The following is a 23,278-nucleotide window of genomic DNA, read 5'->3' on the forward strand; positions in this document are numbered from 1 at the left end:
CTGTTGGCTGTCTGTTGGCTGTCTGTTGTCTGTCTGTTGTCTGTCTGTTGTCTGTCTGTTGTCTGACTTTTATCCGACTGTTATCTGTCTATTATCTGACTTTTATAACTGTGTCATGACTTTGGCCTCTTTGGGTATTTGGGTATAGCAACCCCCCCCCCCCCTTGCCTCCTTCAACTAGGCTGCTGTGGTCAGAGGTCATACATTCCTGAGAAGACCTCATGGACACACAGTATAGAGAGAGTAGTTTTTCATGGAGAACAAAGGAAATCCTTCCACCTCACAGAACTTGAGGTACGAACAAGTTTCATGTTCCGGAGAAAGTATAAAAGATCGGTGAAGAATCCAGCTACGAACTGGTCCATTTGTCACAACTTGGGAAGCTCATGGGAGACGGTGTGGCCACATTACCATAACGCTGTTTATATAATAGCCTCAGATATGAGGTTTACATCTAATTGTTGTATGAGATGAATGAGTGAGTATGATACTGTTTGTATAATTGTGTAATATGATTTTGGACCGTTTAATGAAGAAAAATACTATTCCCTTTTGATTTGAACTAAATCAGAGGACCGCCCCTGAGCCCAGTTAGGGTCAGACATCCTGGACCGCCCCTGAGCCCAGTTAGGGTCAGACATCCTGGACCGCCCCTGAGCCCAGTTAGGGTCAGACATCCTGGACCGCCCCTGAGCCCAGTTAGGGTCAGACATCCTGGACCGCCCCTGAGCCCAGTTAGGGTCAGACATCCTGGACCGCCCCTGAGCCCAGTTAGGGTCAGACATCCTGGACCGCCCCTGAGCCCAGTTAGGGTCAGACATCCTGGACCGCCCCTGAGCCCAGTTAGGGTCAGACATCCTGGGACAGCCCCTGAGCCCAGTTAGGGTCAGACATCCTGGGACAGCCCCTGAGCCCAGTTAGGGTCAGACATCCTGGGACAGCCCCTGAGCCCAGTTAGGGTCAGACATCCTGGGACAGCCCCTGCGCCCAGTTAGGGTCAGACATCCTGGGACAGCCCTTTTCTGCCATTCCGAATAAAACCCAACTTTGAGAAATTATCAGCAGACCATGTTTCTCTCAATCACGGGAGTACAAAGGTTGTAGAACATTTCTGAATCTTTTAACCATACCACGTGGTTAAACACAGACTATCGATACTGACAGAATGAGAACAAGTCTTTGATATTAATTACTAGTCTACAGCTAGGAATTCGGTATCATTGAACGCGAAGAACGACAACCGCCGAAACATCCATTCTATAACGACTGTCACTTTGAACTATCCCCTCTAACCAAGACACACAGAGAGAGAGGGAGAGAGACGGACAATTCGACAAAAGACAAACTTTTCACCAGCGATCAAGACGACACACTGAGCGTAAATATATACATTGACTGCAATTGTTCCCGAATGAGTGAGTGTTCATGTGTAAAGGATTAGCATTTCAATTGTTATAATTATCACTCTGTAGTGACTTCTTAGTCGACCCCCACTTCCCCTTTGGTCTAACAAGCCGCCATAGCTCACTAGGGCACATTCTCCTATCATTACATTTACCTTGTTTGTTTATGCATTTCTGTGAATTACTTAGTAAATAAATGATTTAAGACAATTGATGTATGGATGACTCAGTGAAAACTGGGTTCGTGCAGATAACCAACAATTTAACCAATCAACAATTTACGACGTTGAGGTAAAGTAAATAATTCATTAATTCGAAGACTAATTGATCAGATAAAATATCTGAAAAGTTATTTTAGAAAATTATAACTTTGTAATCTGAATATTTTTCCTTGGTGCCCCGACTTCCTGGTTAATTAGTTACGTGATTAACCGCCCCTGACCCTAACTGGGCTCAGGGGCGGTCCAGGATGTCTGACCCTAACTGGGCTCAGGGGCGGTCCAGGATGTCTGACCCTAACTGGGCTCAGGGGCGGTCCTCTGATTTAGTTCAAATCAAAAGGGAATAGTATTTTTCTTCATTAAACGGTCCAAAATCATATTACACAATTATACAAACAGTATCATACTCACTCATTCATCTCATACAACAATTAGATGTAAACCTCATATCTGAGGCTATTATATAAACAGCGTTATGGTAATGTGGCCACACCGTCTCCCATGAGCTTCCCAAGTTGTGACAAATGGACCAGTTCGTAGCTGGATTCTTCACCGATCTTTTATACTTTCTCCGGAACATGAAACTTGTTCGTACCTCAAGTTCTGTGAGGTGGAAGGATTTCCTTTGTTCTCCATGAAAAATCAACTGAAAAGTTATTTTAGAAAATTATAACTTTGTAATCTGAATATTTTTCCTTGGTGCCCCGACTTCCTGGTTAATTAGTTACGTGATTAATCAGTTGATCGCGCAGTAACTAATTATAGAGAATCTTTGATAAAAACTATCCGTCTTCAGTTAATGATAGTAAAGACACGACATCTATCTGTTATGTGACTGTTATGTGACTTTTATCTGACTGTAATGTTATCTGACTGTTATCTGTATGGTATCTGACTGTTATCTGTATGGTATCTGACTGTTATCTGTATGGTATCTGACTGTTATCTGTATGGTATCTGACTGTTATCTGTATGGTATCTGACTGTTATCTGACTGTAATGGTATCTGACTGTTATCTGACTGTAATGGTATCTGACTGTTATCTGACTGTAATGGTATCTGACTGTTATCTGTCTATTATCTGACTGTTATCTGTCTGGCATCTGACTGTTATCTGTCTGGTATCGGACTGTTATCTGTCTATTATCTGACTGTTATCTGTCTGGCATCTGACTGTTATCTGACTGGTATCTGTCTGTTATCTGTATGGTATCTGACTGTTATCTGTATGGTATCTGACTGTTATCTGACTGTAATGGTATCTGACTGTTATCTGACTGTAATGTTATCTGACTGTTATCTGACTGTTATCTGTCTGGTATCGGACTGTTATCTGTCTATTATCTGACTGTTATCTGACTGTTATCTGACTGTTATCTGTCTGGCATCTGACTGTTATCTGACTGGTATCTGTCTGTTATCTGTCTGTTATCTGTCTGTTATCTGTCTGTTATCTGTCTGTTATCTGATTGTAATGTTATCTGTCTGTTATCTGACCGTTATCTGACTGTAATGTTATCTGACTGTAATGGTATCTGACTGGTATCTGACTGGTATCTGACTGGTATCTGACTGGTATCTGACTGGTATCTGACTGGTATCTGACTGGTATGTTATGTGACTGTTATCTGACTGTTATCTGTCTGTTATCTGTCTGTTATCTGTCTGTTATCTGATTGTAATGTTATCTGTCTGTTATCTGACCGTTATCTGACTGTAATGTTATCTGACTGTAATGTTATCTGACTGTAATGTTATCTGACTGGTATCTGACTGGTATCTGACTGGTATCTGACTGGTATCTGACTGGTATCTGACTGGTATCTGACTGGTATCTGACTGGTATCTGACTGGTATCTGACTGGTATCTGACTGGTATGTTATGTGACTGTTATCTGTCTGTTATCTGACTGTTATCTGACTGTTATCTGACTGTTATCTGGCTGTTATCTGGCTGTTATCTGGCTGTTATCTGGCTGTTATCTGGCTGTTATCTGACTGTAATGTTATCTGCTATGACACTGGTGAATAGTGCATTGGTCAGTAAAGTTAGCGGTCATGACACGCTGTCATTCGTAATACAACATTCATGCCCTCTCTAACCATCATTATAATTATAAGGATTTTCCTCCACCTCTACACAGCACACAACCGACTAGGAAGAGATGGAAATGAAGACATCACTGTATCCACTCAGCGAGTTACCGAGGCAACAGCCTGGATTGTTAGAGTTCGTTTCTCCACTAATGGGAACAGAACACATCAACCAACAACAGACTTCTAGAACCACAACAATGATCTCTGTCAATCTTTCCTTCTACAAGACATGTTCCTCAGTCACTCTCTCTACGGTAGATAGATGTTAGCATGATCTCTGTCACTCTTTCCTTCTACAGGACGTGTTCCTCAGTCACTCTCTCTACGGTAGATAGATGTTAGCATGATCTCTGTCACTCTTTTCTTCTACAGGACGTGTTCCTCAGTCACTCTCTACGGTAGATAGATGTTAGCATGATCTCTGTCACTCTTTCCTTCTACAGGACGTGTTCCTCAGTCACTCTCTCTACGGTAGATAGATGTTAGCATGATCTTAGCGTGTTGTTGGCGTGTTAGACATGTCCAGTTCTGTTCCGTGGTGCTGTGGGGCTCAACATGAGAACACTCTACGACCGTTAAACAATTACAGTGCATTAGGCCCGGACTCAGACCATTACACATTTATTAAACTGGTGATTTCTCTTTCCCAAACGGCACCATATTCTTTACGGTCACCCTAACCCATGGGCCTCTGGTCAGCAGTAGTGCACTATATAGGGAACAGGGTGCGATTTCAGCCACAGGCCCTGAGTTGACAGCTTCAATGGTTCAGACAGAGATGGATTGTTCACTATGAATATTATTCTGAGCTGTCTCACAGCCTGACTGGAATTATTCATCATAAAATATGTACTGCCGTCTGTAAGTTTATTGATGTGTTTTAACAAAGAATAAAAGGGGAATGTATCAGGAAGTAGTACCAGACAGATGAAGGGGGGGGTCTAAAGTACTGTATATTATAACTAGGGGGGGGTCTATAGTACTGTATATTATAACTAGGGCTGTCATGATAAAGGGGAATGTATCAGGAAGTAGTACCAGACAGGGAGGGGAAGACTGACGTGCTGGTTGGGGGGGGAGAGGGGGAGAGGGGGGGGGGGTGATCGTACTGTATATTATAACTAGGGCTGTCATGATGAAAGGGGAATGTATCAGGAAGTAGTACCAGACAGGGAGGGGAAGACTGACGTGCTGGTTGGGGGGGAGAGGGGGGGGGGGGGGGTGATCGTACTGTATATTATAACTAGGGCTGTCATGATGAAGGGGGGGTCTATAGTACTGTATATTATAACTAGGGGGGGGTCTATAGTACTGTATATTATAACTAGGGCTGTCATGATGAGTGGGGGGGTTTAGACATGTAGATCGGAGGTTAACAGCTGATTGGGTGAACAGCTGGTTGGGTGAACAGCTGGTTGGGTGAACAGCTGGTTGGGTGAACAGCTGGTTGGGTGAACAGCTGGTTGGGTGAACAGCTGGTTGGGTGAACAGCTGGTTGGTGAACAGCTGGTTGGGTGAACAGCTGGTTGGGTGAACAGCTGGTTGGGTGAACAGCTGGTTGGGTGAACAGCTGGTTGGGTGAACAGCTGGTTGGGTGAACAGCTGGTTGGGTGAACAGCTGGTTGGGTGAACAGCTGGTTGGGTGAACAGCTGGTTGGGTTTACAGCTGGTTGGGTTTACAGCTGGTTGGGTTTACAGCTGGTTGGGTTTACAGCTGGTTGGGTTTACAGCTGGTTGGGTTTACAGCTGGTTGGGTTTACAGCTGGTTGGGTTTACAGCTGGTTGGGTTTACAGCTGGTTGGGTTTACAGCTGGTTGGGTTTACAGCTGGTAGCACAGGGGTTTTGATGTTACGAAAGGATGTCATTTGGAAATAAGGGAATTGTAATGAAATTAAAATCATTTATTAAAAAATACTTTTTCAATTTACTCTCCCAACAGGGTTGACTTATTAAATGGGTCCACGTTCCCATTTAGTTGCTAATTAAAATGTCCAGTTGGGAATTCTACGGAACTGGGTCCCTAAGAGATTAGATCTTCTAATGACCTTTATGTTAATTAGATACATCCACAACGAATCAGACACCACCCTCTTGTCCTTAACAGCTCCATCTCCTTGAGGCAGAATAATGATCTCACAGAACCAACCTCTCCTCACCGTCTCCCGGTCTCCATTCAACCAAACCTAAAAGGTCTCTTCCTAACAGATACCTAAAGGTCTCTTCCTAACAGATACCTAAAGGTCTCTTCCTAACAGATACCTAAAGGTCTCTTCCTAACAGATACCTAAAGGTCTCTTCCTAACAGATACCTAAAGGTCTCTTCCTAACAGATACCTAAAGGTCTCTTCCTAACAGATACCTAAAGGTCTCTTCCTAACAGATACCTAAAGGTCTCTTCCTAACAGATACCTAAAGGTCTCTTCCTCAGATACCTAAAGGTCTCTCCTAACAGATACCTAAAGGTCTCTTCCTAACAGATACCTAAAGGTCTCTTCCTAACAGATACCTAAAGGTCTCTTCCTAACAGATACCTAAAGGTCTCTTCCTAACAGATACCTAAAGGTCTCTTCCTAACAGATACCTAAAGGTCTCTTCCTAACAGATACCTAAAGGTCTCTTCCTAACAGATACCTAAAGGTCTCTTCCTAACAGATACCTAAAGGTCTCTTCCTAACAGATACCTAAAGGTCTCTTCCTAACAGATACCTAAAGGTCTCTTCCTAACAGATACCTAAAGGTCTCTTCCTAACAGATACCTAAAGGTCTCTTCCTAACAGATACCTAAAGGTCTCTTCCTAACAGATACCTAAAGGTCTCTTCCTAACAGATACCTAAAGGTCTCTTCCTAACAGATACCTAAAGGTCTCTTCCTAACAGATACCTAAAGGTCTCTTCCTAACAGATACCTAAAGGTCTCTTCCTAACAGATACCTAAAGGTCTCTTCCTAACAGATACCTAAAGGTCTCTTCCTAACAGATACCTAAAGGTCTCTTCCTAACAGATACCTAAAGGTCTCTTCCTAACAGATACCTAAAGGTCTCTTCCTAACAGATACCTAAAGGTCTCTTCCTAACAGATACCTAAAGGTCTCTTCCTAACAGATACCTAAAGGTCTCTTCCTAACAGATACCTAAAGGTCTCTTCCTAACAGATACCTAAAGGTCTCTTCCTAACAGATACCTAAAGGTCTCTTCCTAACAGATACCTAAAGGTCTCTTCCTAACAGATACCTAAAGGTCTCTTCCTAACAGATACCTAAAGGTCTCTTCCTAACAGATACCTAAAGGTCTCTTCCTAACAGATACCTAAAGGTCTCTTCCTAACAGATACCTAAAGGTCTCTTCCTAACAGATACCTAAAGGTCTCTTCCTAACAGATACCTAAAGGTCTCTTCCTAACAGATACCTAAAGGTCTCTTCCTAACAGATACCTAAAGGTCTCTTCCTAACAGATACCTAAAGGTCTCTTCCTAACAGATACCTAAAGGTCTCTTCCTAACAGATACCTAAAGGTCTCTTCCTAACAGATACCTAAAGGTCTCTTCCTAACAGATACCTAAAGGTCTCTTCCTAACAGATACCTAAAGGTCTCTTCCTAACAGATACCTAAAGGTCTCTTCCTAACAGATACCTAAAGGTCTCCATTCAACCAAACCTAAAGGTCTCCATTCAACCAAACCTAAAAAGGTCTCTTCCTAACAGATCCCTAAAGGTATCTTCCTAACAGATCCCTTAAGAACCTGTTATGGCAAGGCAATCTCCCCCACCCACCCCACATTAACAAGTCCAATACAGCAACTGAAAGATAAACATCTTGTTCATCTACCCATTATGTCTGATTTTTCTTTTTTTTACAGCGAAAACACAACATATATTTATGTTAGACCACCACCAAATAAAACAAAACACAGCCATTTTTTCCCAGCCAAAGATAGAGTCACAAAAGCAGGATTAGAGATAAAATGAATCACTAACCTTTGAAAATCTTCATCAGATGACACTCATATGACATGTTACACAATACATGTATGTTTTATTCGATACTATGCATATTTGTATCCACAAATCTCGGTTTACATTGACGCCATGTTCAGAAATGCCTCCAAAATATCCGGAGGAATTATAGAAAGCTACGCCAGATAACAGAAATACTCATCATAAACTTTGACTAAAGATACATGTTCTACATATAATTAAAGATACACTGGTTCTTAATGCAACCGCTGTGTCACATTTTTTAAACGTTACGAAAAAAGCCTACCATGTAATAATCTGAGACAGCGCTCAGACGTAAATATATTTCTCCGCCATGTTGGAGTCAACAGAAATACGAAATTACATCATAAATATTCCCTTACCTTTGATGATCTTTCATCAGAATGCAGTGCAAGGAGTCCTAGTTCCACAATAAATCGTTGTTTTGTTCCATAATGTCCAATACTAGTGTCCAATTAGCTGCATTTGCCAGCACTTTCAGCTCACGTGCCCAAAAGCTGACGCTGGTCCAGGACAACTCGTACGAAAACTTCAAACATACATATTCCAGGTCGAATAAACTGGTCAAACTAAGTAGAGAATCAATCTTCAGGATGTTATTATCATATATATCCAATAACGTTCCAACCGGATCATACGTTTTCAGCTGCAGCCAAATGGAACGACGGTGGCACCCACAGAGAAATGCGCCACAGGAAAATGGCATTCTGTTGGGACAGTGACTATTTCCCCTCCCATTAGGTCAAAGTTCACACCAGAGGCTCCATTCAACATTCTACTGAATGAGGACATCTAGTGGAAGGCGTAGGAAGTGCTACCAGATCCATATCTTGTTGGGAAAGGAGGGGCCGATGATGTCAAATTTGACCCACATTCAGAATTTCACTTCTTGTTTGGAAGATTGCCTGCCCTATGAGTTCTGTTATACTCACAGACATAATTGAAACAGTTTTAGAAACTTCAGAGTGTTTTCCATCCAATAGTAATAATAATATGCATATATTAGCAATCTAGGACAGAGTAGGATGCAGTTCACAATGGGCACGCAATTCATCCAATGTGAAAATACTGTCCCCTATCCCCAACAAGTTTTAAGGTCTCTTCCTAACATATCCCTAAAGGTCTCTTCCTAAGAGATCCCTAAAGGTCTCATTCTAACAGATCCCTAAAGGTATCTTCCTAACAAATCCCTAAACGTCTCATTTTAACAGATCCCTTAAGGTATCTTCCTAACAGATCCCTAAAGGTCTCTTTCTTACAGATCTAGACTGCTCCATGTTACCTTTATAAAAGCAGGAAATGGGAAGACTGTCCCTGTCACCCTGTGAGACTACAAACAAAGCCTGTGTCCCAGAGTCACCCTGTGAGACTACAAACAAAGCCTGTGTCCCAGAGTCACCCTGTAAGACTACAAACAAAGCCTGTGTCCCAGAGTCACCCTGTAAGACTACAAACAAAGCCTGTATCCCAGTCACCCTGTGAGACTACAAACAAAGCCTGTGTCCCAGAGTCACCCTGTGAGACTACAAACAAAGCCTGTGTCCCAGTCACCCTGTGAGACTACAAACAAAGCCTATATCCCAGTCACCCTGTAAGACTACAAACAAAGCCTGTATCCCAGAGTCACCCTGTGAGATTACAAACAAAGCCTGTATCCCAGTCACCCTGTAAGACTACAAACAAAGCCTGTGTCCCAGAGTCACCCTGTGAGACTACAAACAAATCAAATCAAATTTGATTTGTCACATACACATGGTTAGCAGATGTTAATGCGAGTGTAGCGAAATGCTTGTGCTTCTAGTTCCGACAATGCAGTAATAACCAACAAGTAACCTAACTAAACAAAGCCTGTGTCCCAGAGTCACCCTGTAAGACTACAAACAAATCTCAATAGTTCTAAATACTGTTTCCTAAGGACTCGAAGAGAGGCGACCATCTCAATAGTTCTAAATACTGTTTCCTAAGGACTCGAAGAGAGGCGACCATCTCAATAGTTCTAAATACTGTTTCCTAAGGACTCGAAGAGAGGAGACCATCTCAATAGTTCTAAATACTGTTTCCTAAGGTCTCGAAGAGAGGCGACCATCTCAATAGTTCTAAATACTGGATAGTTTCTGTTACGAATCCCTTTTGGCCCGACAGTCTAGGGGGCATGGTAATGAGACCCGTAACATAACTCATGCAAATTATAATTGTGACAAAGTAAAAGTGTGAACGAAATAACCAGGACCACTGAAATCTACCGTCAAACTCAAAGTTTATTTATAAACACACGGTAATGGGGGGAGCAGGAAAAGGGGCTGAGCTGGACCCAAGGAAAGAAACCATAAATACAAAAACACCCCTAAGCTAGACTAGCCTACTTTAACAACAGCTAACTAACCAAAAATACAGTGGGTGGTCCGCCCAGTTCTAACTAGTGTATTTAACAAAGTTCACCTACGGGTAGTGTATGCCCATGGGCGACTTGTCTTGGTTCCCCCTTTTCCCACCAGCAACAAACAAACACCATAACCAAAAACAATACTCACAGGAGATGACAAAGTGCTATGGAGGTGCTCAAACAAAAGAGAGGTTAAGACACAAAGCGAGAGTGAAACACAGAGACCTACAGACATGGCATTTACAGAGAGATATTGAGCTAGCTCTAGAGCAAACAAATGATGGGGTTTTTAAACCATGGGGAAGGAACTGTGATAGGGTAGGAAATAGGAGGAGGTGTGTCTTCTGATTGATGATTGATTGTTGACTGATTGGGGAGTGATGATTTTCACCTGTGAGGGGAGAAGGAGAGAAAAGAAACACACACACAGGATACACACACAGGATAACTGTATCCGTAACAGTTTCCTAAGGACTCGAAGAGAGGCGACCATCTCAATAGTTCTAAATACTGTTTCCTAAGGACTCGAAGAGAGGCGACCATCTCAATAGTTCTAAATACTGTTTCCTAAGGACTCGAAGAGAGGCGACCATCTCAATAGTTCTAAATACTGGACAGTTTCCTAAGGACTCGAAGAGAGGCGACCATCTCAATAGTTCTAAATACTGTTTCCTAAGGACTCGAAGAGAGGTGACCATCTCAATAGTTCTAAATACTGTTTCCTAAGGACTCGAAGAGAGGAGACCATCTCAATAGTTCTAAATACTGTTTCCTAAGGACTCGAAGAGAGGTGACCATCTCAATAGTTCTAAATACTGTTTCCTAAGGACTCGAAGAGAGGCGACCATCTCAATAGTTCTAAATACTGTTTCCTAAGGACTCGAAGAGAGGCGACCATCTCAATAGTTCTAAATACTGTTTCCTAAGGACTCGAAGAGAGGCGACCATCTCAATAGTTCTAAATACTGTTTCCTAAGGACTCGAAGAGAGGCGACCATCTCAATAGTTCTAAATACAGTTTCCTAAGGACTCGAAGAGAGGAGACCATCTCAATAGTTCTAAATACTGTTTCCTAAGGACTCGAAGAGAGGCGACCATCTCAATAGTTCTAAATACTGTTTCCTAAGGACTCGAAGAGAGGCGACCATCTCAATAGTTCTAAATACTGGATAGTTTCCTAAGGACTCGAAGAGAGGCGACCATCTCAATAGTTCTAAATACTGGACAGTTTCCTAAGGACTCGAAGAGAGGCGACCATCTCAATAGTTCTAAATACTGTTTCCTAAGGACTCGAAGAGAGGCGACCATCTCAATAGTTCTAAATACTGTTTCCTAAGGTCTCGAAGAGAGGCGACCATCTCAATAGTTCTAAATACTGTTTCCTAAGGTCTCGAAGAGAGGCGACCATCTCAATAGTTCTAAATACTGTTTCCTAAGGACTCGAAGAGAGGCGACCATCTCTGTCGGCACCATCGTTAGTGTATATTGATGTTTATATTGATGTTTATGTTGATGTGTATAGTGTATATTGATGTGAATAGTGTATACTGATGTGACTATTTAGCTTCAACAATGTTTCATTATAGATGCACATTGGTGCAAAAACTGATCAAAGAAATTATAATTAATTACGGTTCACAACATTGATCAAATTAAGGAAGACATTTCCCATAATCCATCAGTGCTCTTCATCTGCCCGGGCAGCGCTGCATATATGACAGCACAGAGAAAGGCCTTTCCCTTTCAGCCGACAGCTTGTCACTGAAGCAGCTCTGAGGTAATTATAGGATGTCATTTTACACCATCACCATTTTCTCCAGACGACACCATTGTAGTGGATCAATACATACACTGTCTTGTAGCTCCGTTTCCTGCAGTGAAACGACCAAATCGCCCTCTAGTGGCTTTATGGGTGGAATGTTAGTCATATTTTTCATCATTTCAAAAATGAATAACTTTTTTGTTGTTGTTGTTGAAAATCTGGTGTCAAACGTTTTAGTTATATTTCAGTATTCTGTGATGTATATCAAGTGTAATATTGGGATACAAACTCAAAATGTAATATACTTCTTTTTTGTTAAACCATGTGCGTGAGGTTTTTGTTTCAACGTAGATTTGATTAACTCCTTGATTTCTCCCGCTGCAGTAAAATGTTAACAGGTGACGTGCTGTGACAGGAATGTGATGTGTGGTAGAGAGGGGGGAGAGAGATAAGTGGGTTGTCTGTCGGCTGAAAGAGAGAGAGAGAGAGAGAGAGAGAGAAGTGGGTTGTCTGTCTGCTGAAAGAAAGAGAGAGAGAGAGAGAGAGAGAGAGAAGTGGGTTGTCTGTCGGCTGAAAGAAAGAGAGAGAGAGAGAGAGAGAGAGAGAAGTGGGTTGTCTGTCTGCTGAAAGAGAGAGCGATAAGTGGGTTGTCTGTCGGCTGAAAGAGAGAGAGAGAGAGAGAGAGAGTGAAGTGGGTTGTCTGTCTGCTGAAACAGAGAGAGGGAGAGAGAGAGAGAGAGAGAGACCAAATCACGAGAAAACAAAAAGATAATTACTTGACACATTGGAAAAAATTTACAAAAAAACAGAGCAAACTAGAATGCTATTTGTCCCTAAACAGAGAGTACACAGTGGCAGAATACCTGACCACTGTGACTGACCCAAACTTAAGGAAAGCTTTGACTATGTACAGACTCAGTGAGCATAGCCTTGCTATTGAGAAAGGCCGCCGTAGGCAGACATGGCTCTCAAGAGAAGACAGGCTATGTGCACACTGCCCACAAAATGAGGTGGAAACTGAGCTGCACTTCCTAACCTTCTGCCCAATGTATGACCATATTAGAGAGACATATTTCCCTCAGATTACACAGATCCACCAAGAATTCGAAAACAAATCCAATTTTGATAAACTCCCATATCTACTGGGTGAAATACCACAGTGTGCCATCACAGCAACAAGATTTGTGACCTGTTGCCACGAGAAAAGGGCAACCAGTGAAGAACAAACACCATTGTAAATACAACCCATATTTATGCTTATTTATTTTATCTTGTGTACTTTAACCATTTGTACATCGTTACAACACATTTGTAATGTCGTTATTGTTTTGAAACTTCTGTATGTTTAATGTTTAATGAGAGATATCTCAGATGACAGTTACTGATAGACTAACAGCATTGGAAACGACTAGCAACGTTGGACACTTTACGGAACACAAAGCCTTCATTATCTCATCGTGGAATATCCAAGGCCTGAGGTCATCTGCCTTTGGCCTAAAGAGCAGGAACCTGGACTTCACCAAAGAAATCGGTAATAGAGACATTGTCATCCTGCAAGAAACCTGGTATAGAGGAGACGGACCCACTGGTTGCCCTCTAGGTTACAGAGAGCTGGTAGTCCCATCCACCAAACTACCAGGTTTGAAACAGGGAAGGGACTCAGGGGGTATGCTAATTTGGTATAGAGCAGACCTAACTCACTCCGTTAAATTAATCAAAACAGGAACATTTTACATTTGCCTAGAAATTCAAAAGGAAATTATCTTAACAGAGTAAAATGTCCTCCTGTGTGCTAACTATATCCCCCCACCAGAATCCCCATACTTTAATGAAGACAGCTTCTCCATCCTGGAGGGGGAAATCAATCATCCAGGCCCAGGGACATGTACTAGTCTGTAACGACCTAAATGCCAGAACTGGACAAGAAACTGACACCCTCAGCACACAGGGGGACAAACACCTACCTGGAGGTGACAGCATTCCCTCCCACATATGCCCCCCTAGGCATAACTATGACAACATAACCACAAAAACGGGTCACAACTCCTGCAGCTCTGTCGCACGCTGGGTATGTACATAGTCAACGGTAGGCTTCGAGGGGACTCCTATGATAGGTACATCTATAGTTCATCTTTTGGCAGTAGTACTGTAGACTACTTTATCACTGACCTCAACCCAGAGTCTCTCAGAGCGTTCACAGTCAGTCCACTGACACCCCTATCAGACCACAGTAAAATCACAATCTACTTGAACAGAGCACTAATCAACCCACAAAACAGCAGTCTCAACGTCAACAGTGAAGAGGAGACTCTGGGATGCTGGCCTTCTAGGCAGAGTTCCTCTGTCCAGTCTCAACGTCAACAGTGAAGAGGAGACTCTGGGATGCTGGCCTTCTAGGAAGAGTTCCTCTGTCCAGTCTCAACGTCAGCAGTGAAGAGGAGACTCTGGGATGCTGGCCTTCCAGGCAGAGTTCCTCTGTCCAGTCTCAACGTCAACAGTGAAGAGGAGACTCTGGGATGCTGGCCTTCCAGGCAGAGTTCCTCTGTCCAGTCTCAACGTCAACAGTGAAGAGGAGACTCTGGGATGCTGACCTTCTAAGCAGAGTTCCTCTGTCCAGTGTCTGTGTTCTTTTGCCCATCTTAATATTTTATTTTTATTGGCCAGTCTGAGATATGGCTTTTTCTTTGCAACCCGCGGTTCCTGAGTTGCCTCTTCAATGTTGACGTTGAGACTGGTGCTTTGTGGGTACTATATAATGAAGCTGCCAGTTGAGGACTTATGAGGCGTCTGTTTCTCAAACTAGACACTCTAATGTACTTGCTCAGCTGTGCACCGGGGGCCTCCCACTCCTCTTTCTATTCTGGTTAGTGCCAGTTTGCGCTGTTCTGTGAAGGGAGTAGTATAGAGCGCTGTACGAGATCGTCAGTTTCTTGGCAATTTCTCGCATGGAATAGCCTTCATTTCTCAGAACAAGAATAGATTGACGAGTTTCAGTGGAAAGGTCTTTGTTTCTGGCTATTTTGAGCCTGTAATCGAACCCACAAACGCTGATGCTCCAGATACTCAAGGCCAGTTTTATTCCTTCTTTAATCAGTACAACAGTTTTCAGCTGTTTCAGCAACATAATTGCAAAAGGGTTTGTAACGATCCTTTTCCTGTGAATGACTGGACCAAGGCTCAGCGTAACGATCCTTTTCCTGTGAATGACTGGACCAAGGCGCAGCGTAACGATCCTTTTCCTGTGAATGACTGGACCAAGGCGCAGCGTAACGATCCTTTTCCTGTGAATGACTGGACCAAGGCGCAGCGTGAGACGTGTTCATGTGAATGACTGGACCAAGGCGCAGCGTGAGACGTGTTCCTGTGAATGACTGGACCAAGGCTCAGCGTAACGATCGTCTTCCTGTGAATGACTGGACCAAGGCTCAGCGTAACGATCCTCTTCCTGTGAATGACTGGACCAAGGCGCAGCGTAACGATCGTCTTCCTGTGAATGACTGGACCAAGGCTCAGCGTAACGATCGTCTTCCTGTGAATGACTGGACCAAGGCTCAGCGTAACGATCGTCTTCCTGTGAATGACTGGACCAAGGCTCAGTGTAACGATCCTCTTCCTGTGAATGACTGGACCAAGGCGCAGCGTAACGGTCCTCTTCCTGTAAATGACTGGACCAAGGCTCAGCGTAACGATCGTCTTCCTGTGAATGACTGGACCAAGGCGCAGCGTAACAATCCTCTTCCTGTGAATGACTGGACCAAGGCTCAGCGTAACGATCGTCTTCCTGTGAATGACTGGACCAAGGCGCAGCGTAACGATCGTCTTCCTGTGAATGACTGGACCAAGGCGCAGCGTAACGATCGTCTTCCTGTGAATGACTGGACCAAGGCTCAGCGTAACGATCGTCTTCCTGTGAATGACTGGACCAAGGCGCAGCGTAACGATTGTCTTCCTGTGAATGACTGGACCAAGGCTCAGCGTAACGATCGTCTTCCTGTGAATGACTGGACCAAGGCTCAGCGTAACGATCCTCTTCCTGTGAATGACTGGACCAAGGCGCAGCGTAACGGTCCTCTTCCTGTGAATGACTGGACCAAGGCTCAGCGTAACGATCGTCTTCCTGTGAATGACTGGACCAAGGCTCAGCGTAACGATCGTCTTCCTGTGAATGGTTTGGTTCCCAAACAGAGACAACGATAGACAGCTGTCCCTGATTGAGAACCACACCCGGCCAAAAACATAGAATACAAAAACATAGTAGAAAGAACATAGAATGCCCACCCTAGTCACACCCTAGTCACACCCTAGTCACACCCTGGTCACACCCTGGTCACACACTAGTCACACCCTAGTCACACCCTGGTCACACCCTGGTCACACCCTAGTCACACCCCTAGTCACACCCTAGTCAACACCCTAGTCACACCCTAGTCACACCCTGGTCACACCCTAGTCACACCCTAGTCACACCCTGGTCACACCCTAGTCACACACTAGTCACACCCTGGTCACACCCTAGTCACACCCTAGTCACACCCTAGTCACACCCTAGTCACACCCTGGTCACACCCTGGTCACACACTAGTCACACCCTAGTCACCACCCTGGTCACACCCTGGTCCACACCCTAGTCACACCCCTAGTCACACCCTAGTCACACCCCTAGTCACACCCTGGTCACACCCTAGTCACACCCTAGTCACACCCTGGTCACACCCTAGTCACCCCTAGTCCACACCCTGGTCACACCCTAGTCACACCCTAGTCACACCCTGGTCACACCCTAGTCACACCCTAGTCACACCCTAGTCACACCCTGGTCACACCCTAGTCACACCCTAGTCACACCCTAGTCACACCCTGGTCACACCCTGGTCACACACTAGTCACACCCTAGTCACACCCTGGTCACACCCTAGTCACACCCTAGTCACACCCTAGTCACACCCTGGTCACACCCTAGTCACACCCTAGTCACACCCTAGTCACACCCTGGTCACACCCTAGTCACACCCTGGTCACACCCTAGTCACACCCTAGTCACACCCTGGTCACACCCTAGTCACACCCTAGTCACACCCTGGTCACACCCTAGTCACACCCTGGTCACACACTAGTCACAACCTAGTCACACCCTGGTCACACCCTAGTCACACCCTAGTCACACCCTGGTCACACCCTAGTCACACCCTAGTCACACCCTGGTCACACCCTAGTCACACCCTAGTCACACCATAGTCACACCCTGGTCACACCCTAGTCACACCCTAGTCACACCCTAGTTACACCTAGTCACACCCTAGTCACACCCTGGCCTAACCAACATAGAGAATAAAAGCCTCTCTATGGCCAGGACATAGAAGCCCACCCTAGTCACACCCTGGTCACACCCTAGTCACACCCTAGTCACACCCTAGTCACACCCTAGTCACACCCTGGTCACACCCTAGTCACACCCTGGTCACACCCTAGTCACACCCTAGTCACACCCTAGTCACACCGTGGCCTAACCAACATAGAGAATAAAAGCCTCTCTATGGCCAGGGCGTGACAAGATGAACAGGAGTGATGGTTGCTGATAATGGGCCTCTGTACACCTATGTAGATATTCCATGAAAAATCAGCTGCATCCAGCTACAATAGTCATTTACAACATTAACAATGTCTACACTGTATTTCGGATCAATTTGATGTTATTTTAATGGACAAAAAATGTGCTTTTCTTTCAAAAACCAGGACATTTCTTAGTGACCCCAAACTTTAGAACGGTAGTGTTTATTGTTCATGATCTATTTCTCTGTAACTCAAATCAAAGTTTATTTGTCAGGTGCACTGAATACAACAGGTGTAGGCCTTACAGTGAAATGCTTACTTACAGGCTCTAACCAATAGTGCAAAAAAGGTGTTAGGTGAACAATAGGTAGGTAAAGAAATAAAACAACAGTAAAAAGACAGGCTATGTACAGTAGAGAGGCTATATACAGTAGAGAGGTTATATACAGTAGAGAGGTTATATACAGTAGAGAGGCTATATACAGTAGAGAGGCTATATACAGTAGCGAGGCTATGTACAGTAGAGAGGCTATATACAGTAGAGAGGCTATATACAGTAGGCAGGCTATAACAGTAGAGAGGCTATATACAGTAGAGAGGCTATATACAGTAGAGAGGCTATATACAGTAGAGAGGCTATATACAGTAGAGAGGCTATATACAGTAGGCAGGCTATAACAGTAGAGAGGCTATATACAGTAGAGAGGCTATATACAGTAGAGAGGCTATATACAGTAGAGAGACTATATACAGTAGAGAGGTTATATACAGTAGAGAGGTTATATACAATAGAGAGGCTATATACAGTAGAGAGGCTATGTACAGTAGAGAGGCTATATACAGTAGAGAGGTTATATACAGTAGAGAGGTTATATACAGTAGAGAGGCTATATACAGTAGAGAGGCTATATACAGTAGAGAGGCTATGTACAGAGTTAGAGAGGCTATATACAGTAGAGAGGCTATATACAGTAGGCAGGCTATAACAGTAGAGAGGGCTATATACAGTAGAGAGGCTATATACAGTAGAGAGGCTATATACAGTAGAGGCTATATACAGTAGGCAGGCTATAACAGTAGAGGAGGCTATATACAGTAGAGAGGCTATATACAGTAGAGAGGTTATATACAGTAGAGAGGCTATATACAGTAGAGAGGCTATATACAGTAGAGAGGCTATGTAACAGTAGGAGAGGCTATATACAGTAGAGAGGCTATATACAGTAGAGAGGCTATAACAGTAGAGAGGCTATATACAGTAGAGAGGCTATATACAGTAGAGAGGCTATATACAGTAGAGAGGCTATATACAGTAGAGAGGCTATATACAGTAGAGAGGCTATATACAGTAGGCAGGCTATAACAGTAGAGAGGCTATATACAGTAGAGAGGCTATATACAGTAGAGAGGCTATATACAGTAGAGAGGCTATATACAGTAGAGAGGTTATATACAGTAGAGAGGTTATATACAGTAGAGGCTATATACAGTAGAGAGGCTATATACAGTAGAGAGGTTATATACAGTAGAGGCTATATACAGTAGAGAGGCTATATACAGTAGAGAGGCTATATACAGTAGAGAGGCTATATACAGTAGAGAGGTTATATACAGTAGAGAGGCTATATACAGTAGAGAGGCTATATACAGTAGAGAGGCTATATACAGTAGAGAGGCTATATACAGTAGAGAGGTTATATACAGTAGAGAGGCTATATACAGTAGAGAGGCTATATACAGTAGAGAGGCTACAGTAGAGAGGTTATATACAGTAGAGAGGCCTATATACAGTAGAGAGGTTATAGTACAGTAGAGAGGCTACATACAGTAGAGAGGCTATATACAGTAGAGAGGCTATATACAGTAGAGAGGCTACATACAGTAGAGAGGCTATAATACAGTAGAGAGGTTAATATACAGTAGAGAGGCTATATACAGTAGAGGAGGCTATATACAGTAGAGAGGCTATATACAGTAGAGAGGCTATATACAGTAGAGGCTATATACAGTAGAGAGGCTATAATACAGTAGAGAGGCTTATATACAGTAGAGAGGCTATATACAGTAGAGAGGCTATATACCGTAGAGGGGCTATATACAGTAGAGAGGCTATATACAGTAGAGAGGCTATATACAGTAGAGAGGCTATATACAGTAGAGAGGCTATATACAGTAGAGAGGTTATATACAGTAGAGAGGCTATATACAGTAGAGAGGCTATATACAGTAGAGAGGCTATATACAGTAGAGAGGCTATATACAGTAGAGAGGCTATACACAGTAGAGAGGCTATATACAGTAGAGGGGCTATATACAGTAGAGAGGCTATATACAGTAGAGAGGCTATATACAGTAGAGAGGCTATATACAGTAGAGAGGCTATATACAGTAGAGAGGCTATATACAGTAGAGAGGCTATATACAGTAGAGAGGCTCTATACAGTAGAGAGGCTATATACAGTAGAGGGGCTATATACAGTAGAGAGGCTATATACAGTAGAGAGGCTCTATACAGTAGAGAGGCTATATACAGTAGAGAGGCTATATACAGCAGAGGCTATATACAGTAGAGGTTATATACAGTAGAGAGGCTATATACAGTAGAGAGGCTATATACAGTAGAGAGGCTATATACAGTAGAGAGGCTATATACTGTAGAGAAGGTTAGTATACAGTAGAGAGGCTATATACAGTAAGGGGCTATATACAGTAGAGAGGCTATATACAGTAGAGAGGCTATATACAGTAGAGAGGTTATATACAGTAGAGAGGCTTATATACAGTAGAGAGGCTATATACAGTAGAGAGGCTATATACAGTAGAGAGGCTATATACAGTAGAGAGGCTATATACAGTAGAGGGGCTACATACAGTAGAGGGGCTATATACAGTAGAGAGGCTATATATAGTAGAGAGGCTATACACAGTAGAGAGGCTATATACAGTAGAGGGGCTATATACAGTAGAGAGGCTATATACAGTAGAGAGGCTATATACAGTAGAGAGGCTATATACAGTAGAGAGGCTATATACAGTAGAGAGGCTATATACTGTAGAGAGGTTATATACAGTAGAGAGGCTATATACAGTAGAGGGGCTATATACAGTAGAGAGGCTATATACAGTAGAGGCTATATACAGTAGAGAGGTTATATACAGTAGAGAGGCTATATACAGTAGAGAGGCTATATACAGTAGAGAGGCTATATACAGTAGAGAGGCTATATACAGTAGAGGCTATATACAGTAGAGAGGCTATATACAGTAGAGGGGCTACATACAGTAGAGGGGCTATATACAGTAGAGGGGCTATATACAGTAGAGAGGGCTATATACAGTAGAGAGGTTATATACAGTAGAGAGGCTATATACAGTAGAGGCTATATACAGTAGAGAGGGCTATATACAGTAGAGAGGTTATATACAGTAGAGAGGTTATATACAGTAGAGGCCTATATACAGTAGAGGGGCTATATACAGTAAGAGAGGGCTATAACTACCAGTAGAGAGGCTATATACAGTAGAGAGGCTATATACAGTAGAGAGGCTATACACAGTAGAGAGGCTATATACAGTAGAGAGGCTATATACAGTAGAGAGGCTATATACAGTAGAGAGGCTATAAACAGTAGAGAGGCTATATACAGACACCTGTTAGTCAGGCTGATTGAGGTAGTATGTACATGAATGTATAGTTAAAGTGACAATGCATAGAGTAACAGCAGCGTAAAAGAGTGGTAAAAACTGTTGAGAAGCCTTTTTGTCCTAGACTTGGCACTCCGGTACCGCTTGCCATGCAGTAGTAGAGAGAACAGTCGATGACTGGGGTGGCTGGGGTCTTTGACAGTTTTTAGGGCCTTCCGCTGGCACTGCCTGGTGTAGAGTTCCTGGAAGGCAGGAAGCTTAGCCCCAGTGATGTCCTGGGTGTAGAAGGCAGGAAGCTTAGCCCCAGTGATGTCCTGGGTGTAGAAGGCAGGAAGCTTAGCCCTGGTGATGTCCTGGGTGTAGAAGGCAGGAAGCTTAGCCCTGGTGATGTTCTGGGTGTAGAAGGCAGGAAGCTTAGCCCCAGTGATGTCCTGGGTGTAGAAGGCAGGCAGCTTAGCCCCAGTGATGTCCTGGGTGTAGAAGGCAGGAAGCTTAGCCCCGGTGATGTCCTGGGTGTAGAAGACAGGAAGCTTAGCCCTGGTGATGTTCTGGGTGTAGAAGGCAGGAAGCTTAGCCCCAGTGATGTTCTGGGTGTAGAAGGCAGGCAGCTTAGCCCCAGTGATGCCCTGGGTGTAGAAGGCAGGCAGCTTAGCCCCAGTGATGTCCTGGGTGTAGAAGGCAGCTTAGCCCCAGTGATGTCCTGGGTGTAGAAGGCAGGAAGCTTAGCCCCAGTGATGTCCTGGGTCTAGAAGGCAGGCAGCTTAGCCCTGGTGATGTTCTGGGTGTAGAAGGCAGGCAGCTTAGCCCTGGTGATGTCCTGGGTGTAGAAGGCAGCTTAGCCCCAGTGATGTCCTGGGTGTAGAAGGCAGGAAGCTTAGCCCCAGTGATGTCCTGGGTCTAGAAGGCAGGCAGCTTAGCCCTGGTGATGTTCTGGGTGTATAAGGCAGGCAGCTTAGCCCTGGTGATGTCCTGGGCCATACACACTACCCTCTGTAGTGCCTTGCTGTCGGAGGCCGAGCGATTGCCGTACCAGGCAGTGATGCAACCGGTCAGGATACTCTGGATGTTGCAGCTGTAGAACCTTTTGAGGATCTCAGGACCCATGACAAATATTTTTAGTTTCCTGAGGGGGAATAGGCTTTGTCGTGCCCTCTTCACAACTGTCTTGGTGTGTTTGGACCATGATGGCTTGTTGGTGATGTGGACACCAAGGAAATTGACGCTCTCAACCTGCTCAACTGCAGCCCCGTCGATGAGAATGGGGACGTGCTCGGTCCTCCTTTTCCTGTATTCCACAATCATCTCTTTTGTCTTGATCATGTTGAGGGAGAGGTTGTTGTCCGTGCACCACCCAGCCAGGTCACTGACCTCCTCCCTATAGGCTGTCTCATCGTTGTCCGTGATCAGGCCTACCACTGTTGTGTCGTCTGCAAACTTAATGATGGTGTTGGAGTCGTGCCTGGCAGTGCAGTCATGAGTGAACAGGGACTACAGGAGCGGACTGAGCACGCACCCCTGAGGGGCCCCCGTGTTGAGGATCAGCGTGGCAGATGTGTTGCTACCTACCCTCACCACCTGGGGGCGGCCCGTCAGGAAGTCTAGGATCCAGTTGCAGAGGGAGGTGTTTAGTCCCAGGGTTCTTAGCTTAGTGATGAGCTTTGAGGGCACTATGGTGTTGAACGCTGAGCTGTAGTCAATGAACAGCATTCTCACATAAGTGTTCCTTTTGTCCAGGTGGGAAAGGGCAGTGTGGAGTACAATAGAGATTGGATCATCTGTGGATCTGTTTGGGCGGAATGCAAATTGGAGTGGGTCTAGGATTTCTGGGATAATGGTGTTGATGTGAGACATTACCAGCCTTACAAAGCACTTCATGGCTACGGACGTGAGTGCTACGGGTCTGTAGTCATTTAGGCAGGTTGCCTTTGTGTTCTTGGGCACAGGGACTATGGTGGTCTGCTTGAAACATGTTGGTATTACAGACTCAATCAGGGACATGTTGGAAATGTCAGTGAAGACGCCTGCCAGTTGGTCAGCACTTGCTGAGAGAGAGAGAGAGAGAGAGAGGAGAGAGAGAGAGAGAGAGAGAGAGAGAGAGAGAGAAGAGAGGAGAGAGGAGAGAGGAGAGAGGAGAGAGAGGAGAGAGAGAGAGAGAAGAGAGGAGAGAGGAGAGAGAGAGAGAGAGAGAGAGAGAGAGAGAGAGAGAGAGAGAGAGAGAG

Source organism: Oncorhynchus kisutch, unplaced genomic scaffold, assembly GCF_002021735.2.
Source record: "Oncorhynchus kisutch isolate 150728-3 unplaced genomic scaffold, Okis_V2 scaffold727, whole genome shotgun sequence".
In the NCBI taxonomy this organism is placed as follows: Eukaryota; Metazoa; Chordata; class Actinopteri; order Salmoniformes; family Salmonidae; genus Oncorhynchus; species Oncorhynchus kisutch.